We start from the raw sequence: 21,847 nt of genomic DNA on the forward strand, positions 1-21,847 counted from the left end.
CATTCAGCCCTGATGACAGACCAGTGACTCCAGTCTGGTCTAGAAACGCGTCGGCAGTATTGGTTGGGAGATATAAAGTATTACTGTTGCACTAAAGCTAGGACCGGCTGGTCCAGCACTAAAATATACAAAATATTAAATCATTTATCTTCCCAACCCCTAGTTTCTCTCATTCAGTGTTTGTTAGCTTTTTGTTGTTCGTAATTGATATGTTTGTATTATTATTTTTTCAATAATGTCTGATGTGAGAATATTTTCTATTGTGTGTTCTAATGATTTCTAAATGTGTAAATAGTCTTTGCCTTTAATGTTTGCTAACATTAGTCCAGCCTTGTAAATATTTGTAAATATTTGCAACCAATGTCTTTTTTCTGTCAGCAATTTTTTCAAATTATAGAAAATACAAAATGATTGACACAAAATAATGGTGTCCAGGGAAGCGATAATAAAGTGTTTCTTACCCTATATCAAAAAATTGTATTGAGTAACTGTGGTTTGGGCATTTTGTGTTGTTTACTAATGTTATTAGGTCTAGCCCTCACCACATAAAGGACCTAACCCCTTTTGTTCCCACTTTCACTTTGAAGCATCCCGGGAGGATGTATGACATTACAACGCATGCTTTTACCACGCATGCCTTTACAACGCGGTATTTACAACGCATGTCTTTACAACGCATAGCGATTTGGGGTGCTGGATAGTGAATAGTTTAATTTACTATTCCAACTCCAGTCCCCGTGGATAGTAGGGAAGGTGTTGGATAGTAAATTAAATCTATTCCCTATCCTAGAGCACCCCCCAGCGCAATGCGTTGTAATGGTTTGCATTGTAAAAACCGCGTTGTAAAGGTACTACGTTGTAAAAGTTGTGTTGTAAAGGTTGTTCACCATCCCGGGACAATGGTGGCCGAGGTCTAGCATTTAGAAGAGTTAGAGATAATGACATTGCAAATGACGATAGCTTAAACTCTCGTAAATGTGAGATCTATTGTATTACAAATGCTTGTGCTCCTATACCTTCATGCTATGGTGACACCCCCTGTCCTCCTAAAGGTAAACAGGCAGAGCTGGCTTGCTGAATCCTTACATTTACCCATGAATCGCTTTTCCTGTTTGCTTAAAAACAGCAATTAAGAATGTCCTGAACATGTATGTCTTAGTTGTTGGGTGATGGACTGGTGGTTGAGTCACCTTGTCACTTCAGCCTCAGTGCCTCGTCACAGTACGACTTGCTGCATTTTTGTCCTTGAAAATTAAATGATGCTATGACAAGAATGCATGAGCGGTCGTAACTTGATGGAAGCTATTGCAAAGCCTTGCATTGCGTTACAGATATGTTGGTATTCTTTTAAACTTTCCTACTCCGCCGCAGTGGTGCTTTGAAACACGTACCTGCTCAGTAAAGCTTTTTAACTGTTCTGGTTACTATTTTTGCTGCTCAAAATACTTCTGCCTGAATCTGCCTTTATGGCTGACTTAGTTGCTCAGTGTCTTGCGACAAGCTAACATCACTGCCTTGTTGCACAGTATTTTCTGGCTGATCATTACTACCTCCATGCTAAGGTATATGATTGTTTTTTCTACTCCAACGCAAGCATATCCACCAGGCATCTCAGGAGTGGTTACAGGTAAAGTTTGCCACCAATCAACCGACGGGGAAGGTGGGGGTGCTTTTCGGACCTTACCTGCACTGGCTGGATCGCAGTATGGAGCGGCTTTTCACAGAGGGTGCCCTACTGGCGAGGCACCTGAAAGCATCATATTATCAAAGTATTCATGTTGAGCCCGGTTTACAAAGTTTTTTGTTCCATGAGTAGGTGTTAACTACTAGAAATCTAGGAGTACGTTACAGTCTACAGACAAACATTTGCTAACCAGGCCCGTTTACTAGATTGGAAATATAATTATGGGCCATATGTATCATACTTCCGTTTAGCGAATTCCAAATAGCGAATTTTAAGGAATCGCTATTTGGAATTCGCAAAACGGTATGTATGTACAACATCACTATTTAATAGCGATTCCTTACCATTCCTAATTTGCGATTAGCAAATTGCTAATCGCAAATTACCCATTCATTTCTCTGGGCCAGGAGGCCCATAGGAATGAAGGGGCAATTTGCGATTAGCAATTAGCTAATCGCAAATTAGGAATTTTTTCAAGGGTGCAGGGGTGTCTCAAGAACACCCTGCTGCACCCCTGAAAAAGACATTTGGGGGCATATGGTGCACATACATGCCCTAAGGGCATGTATGGGCGTCATATGGCACCTTTTGTTTTTTGGAAAAAAGATTTTTGAAAAGAATTCGCAAATTACCACCGACTAGAAGTTGGTGGTAATTTGCGATTCCTTAATGGCATTTTTTGAATATTTTTTTTTGATACATTGCATTTAAGGAATCGCAAAATTTGCGATTCCTTAAGTGCAATCGCAAAATAAGGAATTGCAAATTTTGCTATTCCTTATTTTGCATCAAACATTTTTGACACATACCATTTGTCTAATTAGCATTCGCAAAGGCCGAAATTCGCAGAATTTCGGCCTTTGCGAATGCTAATTAGCTTGATACATATGGCCCCAAGTGCGAATGAATAGGTGTAGTAAGAATTGAGCTTATTTGTGGCAGAACTTGTTCTATATGTAAACAAACTAATCACAGTGACAGCGAGATGTAAACTGCCTTATCATAGTTACATCACGTCATGTTTTTCTCCCATTATATTTGTAAAGTCTGCCTTCTGTGGGTCAGAATCAGTTCCCCATTCCACACACCAGAGCCAAAGCAAAGATAGTCGTGCCTTCCCCTTGTATACTCCTACTTTGGAAGAACTTTTTTTTTGCCTTACTTTTTAAGACTTCGCCTTTCCTTCCAGTCTTTATTTAGCTATTGGTCTTGTATTCCTTGTGTTGGAGTGTCTAGAAACCTGTTTTAGGCGTACAAGTGAGCTCTTTACAAAAGATTAACCCAACGTTGTCTTTAGGATTTGTAATTCCTGCTATTTGTAGAACTAGTAAAAATGTTTTAAGATCTTCTTCTATACGATTATCCATATTACATAAGTAACATCATCACACAGCCTATATAAGACTGTGCAAGTGCAGCTAAGGTTTGATGCAAACTACTTTCCTAAGCTACCTCGCTACATGTTTTGACATTAGTTGCAAATGGAGGAAATCTTTCTCTGGGCTTTTTTTTCTCAATAGCGAATACCCGAAGTTTCTGGTGTTGCCTGCTTGAGAAGGTAGTTTGGGGCCTGGGCTGGCCAAGTAGGGGATTTAATCTCTCTGGGCATGCCTTCAACATGAGCCATTTCCTGGTATGTCACCTGCCATAGACAAATGTTATCTGTGAATGCATTCGTAATGTATCCTTTGTATTTATTTCTAGTTGAATACTGAAGTGAAACATAAGTTATACTTAAGCATACAAAGGAAACATTCAATTATGGTGGGCTTAAAGCAAAGCAGCCTTTTTTAGGTCGAGGCTAGGCAGAACATGTGTTGTCTGCAAGACTGTTGTATCTCTCCTCTGTGGGTTTTTGGCACACCCATCACTGGTCGAAGTGGGCGGGATCGAAGGGCATGGCGTGCCCCTACTTCTTTTATTAAAAATGTTCCGTTCCCCATCTTTTTCTTTTCAAAACCGTGTCCCAGGACGGCAGAAATAGCAAAGGAATTTAGATAAGGTTCTGCTTGCTTTCGTGGACGCCCCCCTCTTCCTATTATTCCCTCTCTTTGTGTCTTGCTCCTCACTTACTGAAAACCATCACTTGAAGAAATTGTTCACAACCTCTCTTTCCTTCTTTTACTTAGTTGCTTCCCTGTGAAATGGATCCAAAAAAGAAAAACACTCTTGTGGGGAATGCCCTTTTTCTGAAATTTTTCTATTCCAAAGTGTAGCCTTGGGATGGAGAGAAATAAAAGGTTTTAAATATGAAAAATAAATACATAGCTAAATAAAGACAGAGTGCTTGCAGAGCATCCAGATTGGTTTTATTCATATCCAAACACGTCAGCCTCACTTTACAGACTTTGCAGTGAAGCTCTACTTTTGTTTTCTTGTCTTTCTTTGAACAGCATTGTTGTGCCCAGGTGGGGAAGTGCACCATTCCTGGATGTATTGCAGTACCTGGTTGATGGGTGGATTGGAAAACAAGTCATGCGACTTGAAGTCATGCACCATGATGTCACTTGCAAACTGCCTAACTAGGTTAGTCCCCACACTTCTTTTTTAGGACTTGTGCCCTGGATATTTTATAGTGTAGTGGCGCATAACCTTTATTTCTTAGTTATTTTACTTTTAATATGTGATCCTTTGGAGTTCCAAACTCTCGTTACGCAAATGTTTTGCATTTTATAATGTTGCGGTTCACCCTTCTATGTTTTTAGTTATTTTGCATTGAATGTTTATTGTGTTACAATTAGTGCTCCTAACGAAAGGTCATGAGCACAGCTGGGATTTTGGAAAAAAGTCTTTGTGATTTGGATTCTAACCTCAGCTCATTTTGCCACCTCAATTCATTTTTGTAATTTCCTTCTCAACAGTAACTTGTAGAATGCTACAGGGCCTTATTCTATTTAATATTATTGAGGTGTTGCAAATTTTCAGTTCCTCTTTGCTTTCTATTATTAGGGGTTTTAATATAGCAGTTTGCGGTTTCTTGTTAAATATGTTATAATAAACATGTGACACTTAAAACCTTAAGCAAAAACATCAGTAAACAATTGCTGGCGATACATATGAAACATACTGCTCGTGACAGTATTATGTGCTCCTATGCATTAATATTACAAGCAATTATGCTAACATTATCCAAGTGCAGGTCCTTTGCAGCCCCTATTGCCTTGATGACCTAGTTTGCATTCTTGCCTTCTAATGGGGTATTTATGTGGCTTTTGGCAAGGAAAATCTAAGTAGTGGTGGTATGTTTTTGCTCCATGTGTGCCTCCCTGCACCTGCTGTTGTATTAAGGAGTTTGTGTGTGTGTGAGAATATTTTAATTTTAAACAGTTTTTTACTCAAACTGCTTGCATGTTCGGATAAAATTGCACTTCATAAATATAACATGGGAGCGAGTTTGATTGAATTTTTACTCCAGTCACCGGAGTACCATATGGCATACGTGGATGTTTAGTTTAACACTCAATATACCACACAATACAATACTGTTCAATTCACCAACACACAAATCAATACCACCCAGCATATATTTATACTCCACATAATATCACTCAGTACAACATAATTCAACTCCACATAATAACACTCTACTCACTGCCGCATAATTACACACAAAATAAAAGAACACTATATCACATAGAAAAAATCCCCATAAAAACTCTCTGCACGGTGCCACATAATTCCACCCGCATAATTTCACTCCACGCCACACTATTCAACTCAACACATTTCCATTCAACACCAAATAATTTGACAACAAACCATATAATTCTAATCAACAACACAATTACATAGCACACCACATACATCCACTGCATACCGCAAAATTACGCATCATACCACAAAATTCTACAAAACACCACATATTTAAACTCCACTACATAAAACTCCATGACACAACATAACATTCCACATAATTGCACTCCATAACACACAATCCCACTAAGCATACTTCCAATACACTTTAATACACCATAATTGCTATCCACATAATTCCACTGTACAACATGCCACATAATTCCACAACACAAATCCTCTCCACACAAATCCACAACTAACTAATCCAATCAAACACACATAATTCCACTGCACAAATCCACTCCACACAAATCCATGCCACACTATTACACAATTAACTAATCCAATCCAATGCACATAATTCCACTAAACACCACATACATACACTCCGTAACATATAGGTAAAAGACATTGCCATTTACAATGCCAATAGCTCTAACTCAAACAAATGCAAGACCGATTGCATTTCCAATGCTTGTTTAGTCTCGTGTAAGAATACGTCATCACTTTTTTGGCTATGACAGCATTCTACAGTGTTCCACCTTTTCAACAAATGATACAGCACATGTGTTTTTAGTGCAAGAGCTTTAAGGTGTTCCGTACGTGGATTGTTGGTTGAGTGTATTTGTCATGGGCGGACACCATACTAGCCATGGAATGTTATGACCCGTGGTAACCCACTCCATGTTAACGTTTTGCGCCAAGAGACAATTGCAAACCGAATCATCTCAGTTGTACTCTAGAGAGGTAAAAGATGTTTGGTGTGTACAATTTGTATGAACAAAGAAGGTATGGATTATTAACATGAAAGCAAGTAAAGAAATGTAAACTCAAAATTGCAGAGCAACACTCATCACCTGAAACTCTTCCGAACAGTACTGAGATGTATGCGATGGCCACAGAGCAACAAACAATCTCTTTCCCATGCCCTAGCAGCAATAACTTTATACTTGGAGGGATTATATCAATCTAACAGTAAAAGAAAAGAAACGTCTGCCTACCTTGTCTAGAATTAACCGAACTAACAACATTACCTGAAGAATATAGTGCATTATTTAGCCACAGCCCATGGAGGGAGTTGCAGTGGGGCAGGCAGGCGGGGCGGGGGAGGGGCAGGGTGGGGGGTGATAAACACCGGAATATGGATGATTGCAGGTAAGCAAACAATTAAATTAATAAAACAAATTTTGTTCTGTGCCCTGCTTCGCAAAATGCGATGCAGGGCGCTCTATGAAATTCATTTTATTAATGTAATTGTTTACTTACCTGCAATCATCCATATTCCGGTGTTTATCACCCCCCACCCTGCCCCTCCCCGCCCCACCTGCCTGCCCCACCGCAACTCCCTCCACGGGCCGCGGCTGGCATTATTGCTCTAGTGAATCTAGTGCTTGGGGTCTCTACGTGAAAATTAGTTCTGAGAAGAAAAAGTTTAACATAAAAGTTCTCAAAAACGTGCATGGGCACATACATATAATGGTGAATGCAACAGTTCTACAGCTCATATGTTGACTTTACGGAACATTAGACATAAAGAGCAATATGACTGACAATTGTCCCTAGATATAAATTAAGACGAGTTGCTCATTTGTGTCTCTGAGATATTTGAAATGAATGTCTCAAGTACAGTTAAATCTTTAAATATGTGGTGCTGATCCTTGACAGATACCTTGAATTTTGATTTGATGTGCCCACAAAGACCGCAAAGAAGTATGTGTTATTTCTGCTTTTTAGTTTGCTGTTTAGTGCCGAAATTTGTGGCATGCGATTGTGTGCTTGGAATAGTATTTATTTATGGTAGTCTTGGAATCTTCATTAGTTATGGTAGTCTTTTAATTGTCTTTAGTTATGATGGCCTTGGAATCGTCTTACGTTATGGTAGTCTTGGAATCATCTTTAGTTATGGTAGCCTTGGAATAATCTTTAGTTTTTAGTTATGGTTGGCTTGAAATCACCATTGGTTATGGTAGTCTTGAAATCATTTTTAGTTATGGTAGCCTTGGAATCGTCATTAGTTCTGGTACCCTTGGAATCGTCATTAGTTATGGTAGTTTTGAAATCATCTTTAGCTATGATAGTCTTGCAATTGTAATTAGTTATGGTAGTCTTTGAATCTTCTTTAGTTATGGGAGCTTTGGAATCGTTTTTAGTTATGGTAGGCTTGGAATCATCTTTAGTTATTATAGTCTTGGAATCGTCTTTAGTTATCTTAGCCTAGGAATCATCTTTAGTCTTTAGTTATAGTAGGCTTTCAATCCACTTTAGTTTTGGTAGCCTTGGAAAAGTCTTTAGTTCTGGTAGTCTTGGACTCATCATTAGTTATGATAGACTTAGAATTGTCTTTAGTTATGGCAGCCTTTGAATCATCTTTAGTTATTGTCGTCTTGGAATCATCCTTAGTTATGGTAGCCTTGGAATGGTATTTAGTTATAGTAGTCTTGGAAACGTTCCATGTAACATGCTTGGCTCTCCTCATATTTTATAGGTTTTGGACACTTGCCATGATATGTGATGTAAGGAGAGCAATTTAGGAAATTCAGTGCAGCAGCATACGAGTATTGCTAAGTGTTGGTATGTGAAGACACTAGAATCAAACAGCTTGACACAAAACACTGGTTGATTGCGCTTCTGGTTAAGGATGTGCATATTAGTTCGACCACACTTTGGCTCACAGTCTCTACGTGGCTGTTTGTCATGAGCACTTCAGACCCACCTTATTTGCTTAATAGAAAATTTGGCATATTCTGCAGATTCCAGTAGTTGCAGAGCCCCAACACAATCCAGCCAAATGCAGGACAGGTCATATGTTGTGCACTGTTTAGAGTTGTCTTATTATTAGCTAGTTAGAGCGATTAAGCACTAGCTACAGAGTCCTAGATGCTGGCTCATTTTCAAACGATTTAGAGGTTCTAGGGCTCCAACCAAGCTCCAGCATTGTGGGCAATGAATCTGAGGGAGTTGCATGAGGCAGTCGAGAGACGATGGAGCTAAGCATTACTATGACCATACCAATTTAGTCCACTAAGACATCTATGATCTCTCCACTATGGTGGGCACCATTTGCCTTGCGGGCAAGGCGAGTTGAACGGAGCTGTTGGGGGCATTCAATGCGGTCACTCTTATGCAGTGTGATATTATCTAAGACACGTTTCAACCTTGTCACATATGTGAGGCATGGATGGCAGTCTGTTTTTGCAAATGCTCTGGTGAGTTGAACAAATGCTTAGTGGTCTGATGGTGATGACCCTATTGGTGATCGAAAGTGATCACTTACTTGACCATGTGTGTTGAGGCCGTGCAAGACAATATTGACTGTTTAAAAAGTTAAATGTGCTTGAATTTTCAATTGATTCCTCACGCTTTTCACGATATGTTCCAAAGTATAGCTTGCCATTGCTAGCTCACCAGGCAATCATAACAAATGTATGACATAGTATCGACAGATATAGTATAGACATGCAAAAATATCGACACAAAAATATCGACATCAAAAATATCGAAGTTGTATCTACATAAAAATATCGAAAAAAAATATCGTAGTACAAAAATATTGAAGTAAAAAATATCGTTTTTTAAAATGTATGAATAATAATGTAAAAATAATTTAAAAATACATATAATTTTAAAAAATATAGATATAAACATTAAAACATATTTAAAAAATAATAACTAAAACAAATACATTTTAAATAAATTAAAAACTCTACACATAAATTAATATATATACTTACTCCACATATTGCATGAGTAGGGAAAGCGTTGGATAGCGTAGGGGTAAAAATTACTATTCCCACTCCAGAGAGTGCAACAGTAGGGGAAGCGTTGGATAGCATAGGGGTAAAAATTATTATTCCCATTCCAGAGGGTGCAACAGTAGGGAAAACGTTGGATAGCGTAAGCATTATATTAACATACTTATCAATTACATATTTAAAAAAAAAATTTAAAAAATTTATATTTTATTTACTAAAATATATTACTACATACCAAATATTTATAAATAATATTTACTTATATAACAAAATATTACTTCCCACGCTACTCCCCCTTTAACACACAACCCACAACACACTACACATACAAACACAATTAATCAAAATATAAATTAATAAATTAATAACAATTAATATTATTAAATTCATATAATTATAAATTAAGTAATTAACAAATATCAATTACCAATTAATAATTAATTACCAAATATTAATTAATTAACGAAAAAATCACAAAAGGAATAAACAATATTTAATAATACATTATTTATAACTTTTATTATGAAATATTTGAAAAAATACCAATTACCAATTAATTAATTAACAATGAATTAATAATAAATACCAATAAATAAATACAATCTCTTTAATTAATTTAATTTAATAATTTCACACCCTATTCCCCTATAAACCAACACATAAATAAATCACATCAAAATATTAATTATCATTTAATCACTTAATAATAATGAATTACCAATTAATTATTGATTAACAATAACAAAAAATGTAAAATATTAATACATTAAATATAATTAATTTAATTAAGTAATTAATAATAATTAATTACCAATTAATTGTTAATTACCAATTAATTAATAATCAATAATATTAAAAAAATATTAATGAATGAATTATAATTAAATTACTTCCCACCCTATTCCCCTATAAACCCACAACCTGCTCTGATACTATAACGCAAAATGTAAACAAAATTACTAATTTCTAAACATACATCAAAAAACATGTTTAACAAACATATAAAATACATATAAAAATACACAACACTAAACAAAATTTCGATATTAGTAGCATCGATATATTTGATATCGATATTACTAACTTCGATATTACTTACCTTAAAGTCGATATTCTGTCCATCGATATTACTGCACATCGATATTCTGTACCATCGAAATTAAAACATCGATATTGTTGTAAATCGATATTTTAAACTCGATATTTTGGCTACTCACCGTTGTAACAAGCATTTCTGAAGAAGAGATGGCATAAGGGGGAGAATAGCTTCACAGACTCGCCTCCTGCTTCTGGAGCCTCTAAAAAGAGTTATTTGGTAACAGATACTCCCAATAAGACTATTTGACCAATGAAAACACCCTTAGGTATTTTGTTGTGACATCTTAACATGAGAAGTGTTCAGTCAATGGAAGTGTTTGTTTTTCAGGTGCCTCCAGCAAGAGTAAGTATATTAGCTAAGTAGCAGGGTTTCTTCAAAAGAATCACTTTATAAGCAGTGTGGCAGAATTTCAAATTGAGGAAGTCATGGATGGGATGAAAGTAGAGAGAATGAAGTAAGGGGGAAATATGATCTGGTTTTGTTTGTCTGAAGTAGAGACACCCATTTATTTTATTATGCTTGATTAATTAAAACCATTGCATACACAAAAGAGTTTTTGATAAAATCATTATAAAAGTTGTAAATATTATATCAGTTCTTGTAGTAAGTGATCATTGGGCCGCTCGGTCCGGTGCTTCAGTCTTTTTGAAGTTATGTTGAGGTATTTTATTAGCCTGCAATTTAACTGGACCAGCTCAGGATTGAAACACAACATTACCGCTTGTCTGCATGATCTGACTCCGTACTGTTTGAACGCTGGCTATAGCAAAGTGATCCTTATGTCTTTTAGCTTATTACAGGTGAAAATTACGTGAATTGCGTCTTCAACACCACTGCCGCACAAACCACAAGGCTGGACCTCTCCCTTTCTCTCCCAAGGTGACATAAATTGATTAAAGGGGCCCACCCCCAGCCAGAATTTGAGGAATTTTTCCTTGATATTAATTTTTATTCCCATTTTCAGATAGTGCTGGGGTTTTAGCATTTTGTATGTGTTTAGGACCATCCAGCCGTGAGATCATTTGGCTAATTTTTTTTTGCCCTCTATTGCGGATAGTAAGCGGGTTACCTTTGTTACAGTTTGTTTAAATGTAAGATGATTCGCCGGGACGTCCCACAAGTCTGTTAGACCTAGGTGTGTAATGGATTCCTGGAGGTATAGACTTGCTGGTGATTTTCCTGGGTGGGAAGGTTCCATCTATAGTTGGTCATTCAGGGTTCCCTTTTCATCACTTTTAATTGTATGCCAACATTTCGCATATGCTCCCATGCGTTCCAATGACTGTTTTTGTAGCCCAAATTCCAATCGTATAGGGCAGGGGAGACCATTCTGGGGAGTTGAAAGTTTGCTAGGTATGAGTTGGATATTATGTTATCAAGTGTTGTTGCGTCTTTTCCCTTCAATGCTTCGCTCACGTAAGTAATTGTTGGCTGTAGTTTAGCTTGCAGAAACCTTAGCAAAGGGTTCTGCAAACGTCATATCCGGTTAAAGCTTCTTTAGGGGCTTTATGGCTAGATAGGCCATTACCTCCTTTCTCCGCAAGGATTCTATTTGTGGTTTTAATGAATTATTTTGGTCCAATATTACCCCTAGGTATTTGTAGCTTACTGCTTGTTCCGAACGATGACAGTCGAGAAACCAATTAAGATGTTTCTTCTTGCGGTAGTTAACTGCCATAATTTTTGTTTTGTTGAAGTTTATTTTTAGTGTGTTTTCTTGCAAAAATGTATAAGTAACGTTCAGTAAATGCTGGAGTCCAATTGGGGTACTACTTATCAAGACTAGGTTGTCCGCATATAGCAGGTTTGACAGGGTGGAATTTCCTAGTTTTGGTATATGAGCTACACAGCTGTTCAGCTCCCCCGGTAGATCTGCTAAGAAGAGATTGAATAGTAGGGGAGCTCAAACGCACCCTTGTTTAAGCCCTTTTGTTGTAAGGATTTTTTTTATATATGTAGACGATCGCCGAGCTTTATCCTGACCCATGTTTTGGTGTGGAGGTTCCTTAGTTGGTGTAAGAGAGTTGAAGGGATCCCCCAGCCATCCAGTTTTTGCCAAAGTTTTGCTCGGTCGACGTGGTGAAATGATGCAACAAAATCTATGAAACAAAGAAAAAGCGGGTATTTTCCCTGTTTAGCTGCGTCCATGAGCAAGGTCAAGGCCATTATGTTTGTTATTGTACCTTGGCCTTACCGGAATCCTGTTTGTGTTAGCGGTATGATGTGATTCTTTTCGGCCCAAGTGGTTAGGTCGTTTAGGAGGAACCCTGCAAACCCTGCGAGCATGTGGCCTCGATGTCAATCAGGGTTATTAGGCGGTAGTTTTTCGGCACACACCATGCTCCTTGTTTATAAATTGGGCTTATAATTGAGACTCTCCATGACTCAGGAATTGTAGAGTTTCTGACTGTGTACTTAAAAACAGGTTCAAGTGCTTTACTCCTGTAGTCCGGGTCGTTTTTGAACAGCATTGGTGGAATGCCATTGGGGCCGGGGGCTCCAGCCAGTCGGCCCCTTGCTATTTGTTTCTTTATCTGTTGGGCTAGTTGGGTGGTGTGCCCCTCCACTAGTCTCCGTGGGATGTATGACGGTACGACGCGGGCTATTACCACGCGTACCGTTACAACGCGTGTTTTACAACGCAAGTCGTTACCACGACTTGCGCTGTAGGGTGCGGACTTAGGAATAGTTTAATTTACTATTCCAACAACAGTCCCCCTGGATAGTATGGAAGGTGTTGGAATAGTAAATTAACTATTCCCTGTCCTTGAGCACCCTCCAGCGCAAGTCGTGGTTACGACTTGCTTTGTGCGAGACGTGTCGTAATGGTAGCGCGGGGTAACATCCGCGTCATAAAGGATGTTCCCCATCGCCGTGTATCATTTTGTGCGGAGGTTAAAGTCGTTACCCGTTGTTGTTGGTATAGCACTATTCTTTCGCTATACTCAGAAGAAAGTGGGCAATGTAGTATTGGCTCCTTTGCGGTCCTGCTGGAACTCCCAGATCCTAGGCATTTGGGGTGTGTAGATATTTGTTCTGTATCATTAAAATGGTTAGAGAGGAAGTCTATCCAGGCCTCTTCAGAGATGTGAGAGTTGATTCCATGGTGATTTGGCCGATGTAATTTATTTACGGATTGCCAAAATTTGGCGATGTTTTTCTGTTTTGCGTCGTAAAGATGTTTCGCTCAAAATTCATTATTCATGGTCGTTTTCCTGATCCACCTTCTTCTCTTAAAAAGGGCCTTGACTGCTGCAAACTGTGATTTCCCGGAGTTCTCCGGAGTTGTCGTAATAATTGGTTTATTGTTAGTTTCAATTTCTTAGAGACTGGGCTCTTTACTATTGTCATTGGCAGATCGTTTATGTTCTTTCGTTTTCGGACTATTTTGGTAGGAAATTTGTTGCCAAGGTTACAAATTAATTTTTCCCAACTTTCCAGCGGTTAACTTAAGTTATCCTGTGCTTGCTTAGGCACTTCTTTAGCTGCAGCTGCTACTGTTTCTATATTTGTTGAGTTGCATCTTATACGTTTGAGGTTTGTTGTTCCTACCAAAATGATGGATTTGTCGGCCTCCAAGAATAGTGTTGAGGCAGCTTGAAGTTTCATTTCTTGTGACATGTGATCACTAAGTGTGTTGTTGCCTATTTGGAATGAGGCTACAGAGGCAATAGTACTTCTGGCCAAAGAGCGATGCATTTCTTCAGGCTGGATATGAAATTGCAGGTCTGAAGTCTTGAGGAAAGACCAATGTGGCTTGATTTTTTGGAAGAAATGTAATTGGAAAGAAGCAAATTCTCCAACATCGAATACAGATTACTGTAAGGATAAATTTGAAGTCATAAGATGTTCGAAATTTCCACAAAGTGAGACAATTCATATTAAATAATACCATGTTTGAAAATTGACTAAAAAAATCTAAACAGCCCAGAGCAAACACTTACTTATCAGGACCATATAATAAATGATTCGCTACCGTTATAATATGCATATTCCTCTTGATAAACTTCGTTTTTAATGCATAAGAATTCAAATTTGGGGGCCTATTAGGATGGCGGACGGACCTGCGTCTGTCCGCCACCCCAGAGGTGGAGGGACCGTCCGCAGGGGCAGCGGCGGTCCCTCGGTGCAAATTAGGATGTGACTGCCACCCTGGCGCTCACATCCTGTATTTTTAACATTGCGGCGGGTGCTGCTTGAAGCAGCACCCGCCACAAGGTTAAAAATGCATGTTTAACATTTACATGCACAAAGCGGCAGGCATCGTGCGGTGCCTGCAGCTTTGTGCATGTAAATGCTGGGGGGTACCATAGGTACCCCCCATGTGCACCCCCACCCCCTGACACCCTGGGGGCCCGCAATGGGCCCCCAAACGCCAAAGACCACATGCTTTTCCACGGCAGAAAACCCGCCGTGGAAAAGCATGTTTCCCATGCATCGTATTATGGCTGGCGTTGTCTGATAGACACCGCCACCATATTAGAACTTTTCCACCGCGGGACCACGGCGGAAAAGCGGCGGACGGTCTCCCCGTCCGCAGATTACCCCCCTGCCATCCTAATCTGGCAGGGGTCTTTTCTCTCACTGCAGCGGTGAATCCGCATCCTCCGGGCCGGCAGTGGCTTCCGACTGCCGGAGGATGCGGATTCACCGCAATCCTAATCGGGCCCTTGGTTAGGATGGAATAAAATAAATTCAGCCTTTTGTGGTTGGTGGAAGAAAACTGAAAACACCCACTGGCTAATTATGTAAAGGGTTGCTTTTAGGGTGCAAATTTCATCAGTGGAATTGTTCCCTCAATAGCGCTAAGTTTTATCAGCATGATGATGAATGTAGATTTCCTACTCTTTTGGAGGCTCAAAAAAATAGTTCCATGTTCTATTTTAAAAGTACCATACAAAAGAGGAGCCTTGAAGAACTCCCTAAGAGGTTGGCAGCTGATTGTGGAGGTTTCACTTTAAAGATGTTGTGTTCTTCCTGTGGGAAAGGAAAAGAACCTTTCCAGGACCTGCCAGCTCACAGACTGCTACTGTGTGTCTTGCTGTTCTGGCACTCTTCACAGGACCACCCAATGTAGAGAGGGTACATAGTTTGGATATTTTTCGTCTTTTGTCCCTTCCCCATAACATGGGAGCCTACCCCTAGTGGCTGTTTTGTGGATGTTATGGTAGGTGTGTGTCGTCAATCCAAAGCCTCATCTGCCTATTTATGCCCAGCCCCACACCCCAAAACACAGTCTTATCCCCATCAAATCAAACAGTGAAAATGATTCCTAGTTTGACAGGTCTACGGTGGTATTGTTCTTGGACCGATCCGACTTGAGAGGCAGTCAGTCTAGAAGAGCATCGAGATAAGAAGAAATGAACCCAAAATTAGGATAAGGTGAGAAAATTGCAAGGGAATGATGAATCCATGTTGAATGTGAAGGAGTAGCTTTACAGTATTGATGCTGGATGCTAAGAATTTAAGAAATGTGTTTTACACGGTGCTTAATTTGAACCGGTGGGGCCCAGTGGCACTCATTTTTGGGAACCGGCTGTTATTTTTCCTGACCAGACTTTGATCCAGAGCATTGTTATCACTTAAGATCACTAAGTTAAACCTGCTCATATTCGAACCCTTTCCCGTCCGATTATGTATTTGCGCCTTTCATTAAACTCTGAGGCATATGTTCAAGGAAGAGGCGGAGTGAGGCGTTAGCCGTCATGGCTTAACGCCTCCCTTTGCCACTTCAGAAATGCAAGGCTGCACCCTATTTACAACAATATGATGCAGAGTTGCGTCCACCCCTGCGCTGGCGCTACACTTAGCAGTGTAGCGCCAACACACGCACCCTTGCACCATAGTGTAAGGGTGTCTGAGTGCAGGGGAAAGATTGCTTATGTACAGGAAGGTCCCCCTTCCAGTACATAAACAATCTTTAAATGACATTTTGTCACTTATATGTGTGCTGCTTAATGCAGCACATATGGAAGTCACAAAATGGCATTTTTATTTAAAGATTTTTATGTGCAGGAAGGGGAACCTTCCTGTACATAAACAATACAAGGCATTTTGCTTTTTTCATGTGTGCTGCCTCGTGCAGCACACACGGAAAAAGCAAAAACAAGGCGAAACAATGCATTTCTCCTCATTTCGCCAACTTAAGAGCAGGTTTTCCCTGGTCCTAATTTTGATGCTGCCTCCTATGTACTCTCCCCTTGTACATAGGGGACAGCGTCAAAATCAATGGGTGTTGCAATGAAACGCCCACCACAACACCCACTGCCCACCCCTTTCACACTAAATACCCCTGGTCACACACATCTTCAGCAGGTGCGCTATCCCCTCCAGCAGATTTGCACAGGACTGGAATCTGCGATCTGCATTTTATACACAAATAAAGGTGTCGAACGCAGTCGAACACAGTAGCTTTTGTTCGCTGCTTTACATTATTTGAATCTCTGGCTTTACCTGCTTTACCATGGAAAGGTCTTTATTCTCAGCGGAAGCCTATGTCACTCAACTAGCACATCCACCTTACCCTGGCGGTGCGGGTGGGAGGGTGGGTGGGGCGTGTTGGGGGCGGGGGACACGTGCGTAGACGTGCTGCAAGCCAAGTGCATCTGCTGCCACTACTTCAACTATAACTAGAAATAAACAGGCCCGCGGTGCACCTTCTCTCTCGAGGCATTCTTATCTAGCAGGCATGGGCTCGCCAAAAATGTGAAAAGTATTGAATATGACTCATTCTGAAACAGCAGCCAGACTTCGGTGCCTTCCTCCAGCTTGTTTTCTCAACCACATACACAAACGCTTGGCACTTATCCATTATAAAGAAACACGTTTCAAAACAAGATAGAGCTTTACGAAATATAGACCAAGTTGTATTGGCAGCCAAAGTGCTTAATAAGTGCTGAAGGACGGTGCCCCCCCCCCCCCCCACCATACACCCAGGGCAGGCCAGTAAGTGAGGCCTGTAGTCGGAAGGGGTCCGAGGCCGACAGGGGCAGGCCAGCTGGCGCCTGTCCCCAGGTGCGCTTAATGGGGCACTGTTAGTTAACACTCAGTGGACATCACTCTCACAGCCATAAACCCACTTTTAAATCTGTTCTGTTCAGTGCTTCCCGCCGCCACCCATTAGATTTTGCAGCCCCCTCTCGGCCCCACTGTGAAAGAACAATGGATCCGATAAGCACTCTGCAGACCCCCTCCCTCCCCGCTCTGAAGACTTCCAAAGGTGACAAGCACTCCCATGATTAATTCCCTGCAGTGGTAGTGGAGCTGATAAAGGAAGCGCTGCCTGGGCTGAAGTCAGGTCCCATGAGTACCGGTACGCTCTTCGTTCTAGGAAAAGTGCCGGTACTCCAGGGAAGAAAAGAAAAAAAGGAAAAAGTGCCGGTACTCCATACCGGTGAGTACCGGCCCCCCATTTAAAGCACTGAATATATAATTAACTGGGGGCTTGTTTGCACTTGCTAACTTACAACCCAGACAGCAAAAACAAATGCATCTGGTGATTTCAGGCTTATTTTGAACGTTTGAAATTATTAATTATCAGTGATTAGTATGTCAAAAAAAGTCCGCCTAGTCTTGATCTCACTTCATGCTTTTTTTTGCACCACCCGCATTTCTTAATTTCACTCTTACAGGTTCTTTTTCATACCTTCTTTCTCCATCTCTCACGGTGCCCCATCTTTCTCTTCCTTCTCCTTTCTCCCTTCCTCACTCCCTCTTTGGCACTAAATCTGATGAGAAAACGAGTGGCGGTGCCCATCACCCCGCAAATAGCGGCACAAATTAAGCACTGAGTAAAATGCGTCCACTGATGTAAATTAAACCTTCCCATGATTCCGGTGTGAGGCTCTGAGTGTACCTGAGTGGCGCCGTCGCTCCCTGCAGCAGGCACGAGACCAATTCCTCCTTCACACACTGACTGACGGGTCCTCTCCTCCAGCCTCACCTTGTGTTGTCTGTACCAGGAACTTCGTTGCAGGTGCTTTTTATCTCGTTGACGCACCCTTACTTCGACGTGGGAATGTTAAAAAAAAAGGGAGGAGGGAAGAAAGGGAAGGCAAAACACTTTTGAGAAGTTTCCTGTTACTGCCTGCCCCCTCCGCAACAGTTGCAATTATTAACAATGTTGCCTTGCTCCACCCAGGTCGCAAATAAATCCTGTCAGGAAACCACCTGGCAAGGTTCAAACACGGACTTTGATAACATTGTTCAACGGAAGTTTGCATTTCCTAGGAACGTCATCTGTCAAGTTTGTAATTAGCAAAGAGACATGCGGGCAGATAAAAAAACAAAAAATTGGAAGGAAATACGCATTTTTGCATGATCTCCCCCCACGTTTTGGACTGATGCTGCTTATTTTTTTTTTTACTTCTGAGAGTGCTCTGACCCATAAAACATGTTTGTCTAATTGGTTCTCCAACAATTGCAAAAGCTAACTTATTTATATGTTCCCAATACATGGTACCAAGGGTGCCCAGGGCCTGTAAGTGAAAGTGCTCCTCATGGGATGCAACTCTTATTGTGCCACCACGAGTGTGAAAGTGCAAAGGATGACGCCCAGCCTTCCGGTACTGGCTGGCAGAGCAGTTTTAGTGCTGCTAACTTGAGTTTGGAGATATAAAAAGGGGAGTGGGTCAATTTGGGAAACCAGAAGCCGGAGTCATATACTAGCAAGTTCATAAACAAAATACCTCTGGTACCATTATCACACTATTTCTTTTGGCCACAAAAGTCCTTTTTATTGTCTTTGGGCATCAACTCATGTAGTTATTTACTTCATAAACTTTTTTAATTTGAGAATTTCCTTCATCGAATCTACTTACACATCTCCTATTTTTTAAAACATGTATATACAAAAACACTTATATACAAGACATATACACCATTATATTGTTCTTAAGCACACTCAAAATTAATTGGACAAAAAAAATACAAAATATTTAACAATAAACACCAAAAAAACAAATGCTCATTTAGAGTTGAAAGGAATTATTTGGTTCACAAATTAGATTGCCTTTTCTCTTTTTTGTCCAATACTTTTGAAAACATACTGTCCTGGGACTGAATAAGTCTTGGTCCTCAGAATATCCTGAATTGGAGGTCCTATATAGGGTCGGAGGCTATTTTCACAAGCTAGTGTGAGAAAACAATAATGATTTCCACTAGACTGTCCAGAAAGGATCAGTCTCTCCTTTTCCTAGTTCGCTCCAAACCGCTATATGGTCAGTGCCGACGCGTTTTGACCTTATGTGGGTGGGACCAAACACTCTGTGTTAAGGTCTTCTTCAGGGGTGGTACAAAAAAGTGAGCGACCCAGATTACCCTTGAGGGCTTGGGTAATTAAATGAAAGGGTAAAAGTGCCTTCAAGGGAATTCGTTTAAGTAAAGATTCTCAATTACCAATGTGATTTCTGGAGAATCAGTTAATTATTCTCATTGGAACCCAATTCAACTGAATACAAATAAAATTAAACAAACATGACTACATATATGACGAACATAGGCAAACGCAAGGTGTATAGAGGTGACCTCCGCTTCATCCTGTTTGTTTTTTCAATATACTTTTGGGATAGGCGTCAATAGGTTCTGTTGAGTTGTTTGTACATATATTCAGTGTCAACCTTCAGTCCTATGTTTTTTCCTGTATATCATATGAATCAGTTTTAATTGTCTGATAAAATCCTATTTTCTATACACCTTGCGTTTGCCTATGTTTGTCATATATGTAGTCATGTTTGTTTAATTTTATTTGTATTCAGTTGAATTGGGTTCCAATGAGAATAATTAACTGATTCTCCAGAAATCACATTGGTAATTGAGAAACTTTACTTAAACGAATTCCCTTGAAGGCACTTTTACCCTTTCACTTCTTCAGGGCTGAACATTATTTCAGGTAGGACATCTTTTTCACCTGTGGAAGTGACGATATGATTTATTTTAGTGTGTGTTATTACATTTATTTAACTGCACAAGCTTATATATTATTGTGTACTCACGTACCCGGTTGGTACTGCTATGCGCAGGTGCAGTGGCTTCCTGCCTATTTAGGGTAAGAATAAAATATTATCTTAGTTCCATTGGTCTCATATCTTATATGCATTTCCAATAACTGGTCAAGAGTCCAGGAACCTACCATGTTGTTGTAAATTGTTGTAGGTTAGATACTTCCAGTACTCCTGCTTCTAATAATCTGAGGTGTATTTCCTAGTGAAAGAGTAGACATGATTTAATTGGTTTCCATCTATGAAGAGCATACAGTAACTATTACTTTCTCCTTTACTTGTTTCCTGCCATTAATTACACAGTGGTGTATTTTCATCTTGTGTGCACGTTCCTGGCATTTCAAAAACTTGGTTATCTTCTTCGTAGCGGTCGTTTGTGTGGATCGTGGCTCAAAATGTTACATCCACTGTGGGAATGACTTCTTCAGCCTGACAAAGTGCATGGAGGACCTCCTACTCAGTTTTTAACCCTGAGGTCCCCAGGGCTGAGTGTCTATCACTGACACCTTGTCACAGAGATGGATGTATTCAGCAACTCTAAAAAATGACCATATCATAATCTCTGACAAGGTAGGAATTGTCACCTCCTCTCATTAGCTGAATTTAGGAGGTGGCAGTCCCAGCCCTCCTGGAACCTCTGAGGCTTCCCTCCAGGGATGCTGCAATATATAAGTGGTATAATTGTATTTAATGTTTGGTGCATGCATGCGTGTATGTATAAATGTACGTGTATATGTTAGTGCGTGATGTGAGTGTATGGTGCATCCGTGTGAATCAGTAATGACAAATCCTCTTTACTATTACTATTTTCGAACACCACTTTTAGAAAGTGGACATTTCTCTGCTCTAATAGCTCTGTGTGCCTGCAACCTGACTCCAACACACGTCTGGGGTGGGTGACACCTACAGTTTGTCCATTGCCTCTAGGCAGCCAAAAAAACTGGAAGGTTAGGTGTGTCTGAGTACTCATCTGCAATTTGATGGCTCTTCCTGGGCAGGAAGGGATATATGGACAGGCACACATGAATAGGCAGTGACCTGTCCTCACTCAAAGGACTGATTACACCCTTCTGAGAATCTGGAGCCAGGGATGGGAAAAAAGGACTTCTGTGCATTTCAAGGACACTTCTTCGAAGTCACCCTCACTTCGAAGAAACAACTGGGTATAAGTACTGGGGCTCTGACCCCACCAAAAGAGATACTTCTGGACCTACAACTGGACTCTTTCAGAAGCACTGCTGTGCTGCATCAAGGGGCTTACAGTCCGCTGGACTGCTGACCTGGAAGGCCTGCTTTTCTCTCATGCTGCCCTTCTTCCTGCTGCTCTCATTGCCCTGCTGAGGAGAGTTGGAATCTGCGTTGCACCAAAGTGATCTTCAAGGGCTTGTTGGATAGCCTTCTTTTGCTTGAGACTCAGGGCTACCAAAGTCTCTACAACTGAGATGACGTCACAATGGCGCTGAAACCACTGTTCCTTACAATGGCACAATGTCAATGTATTCGGGGAGTCACCCATGTC

At 40.3% G+C, this 21,847-nt stretch overlaps 1 protein-coding gene across 1 annotated transcript in view; it reads right to left on the minus strand.

Moving 5' to 3' along the window:
• LOC144754936 (uncharacterized) overlaps positions 1–18,451 on the minus strand; it is a 403,817-nt gene extending 385,366 nt beyond the window's left edge. The window contains exon 1 of the mRNA XM_078643299.1: positions 18,186–18,451. The gene's annotated coding sequence lies outside the window, so the exon portion shown is untranslated. The remainder of the gene's footprint in view (positions 1–18,185) is intronic.
• Positions 18,452–21,847: the final 3,396 nt, after the last annotated feature.

This window comes from Lissotriton helveticus, chromosome 1_1 (genome assembly GCF_964261635.1).
Source record: "Lissotriton helveticus chromosome 1_1, aLisHel1.1, whole genome shotgun sequence".
Lineage (NCBI taxonomy): Eukaryota > Metazoa > Chordata > Amphibia > Caudata > Salamandridae > Lissotriton > Lissotriton helveticus.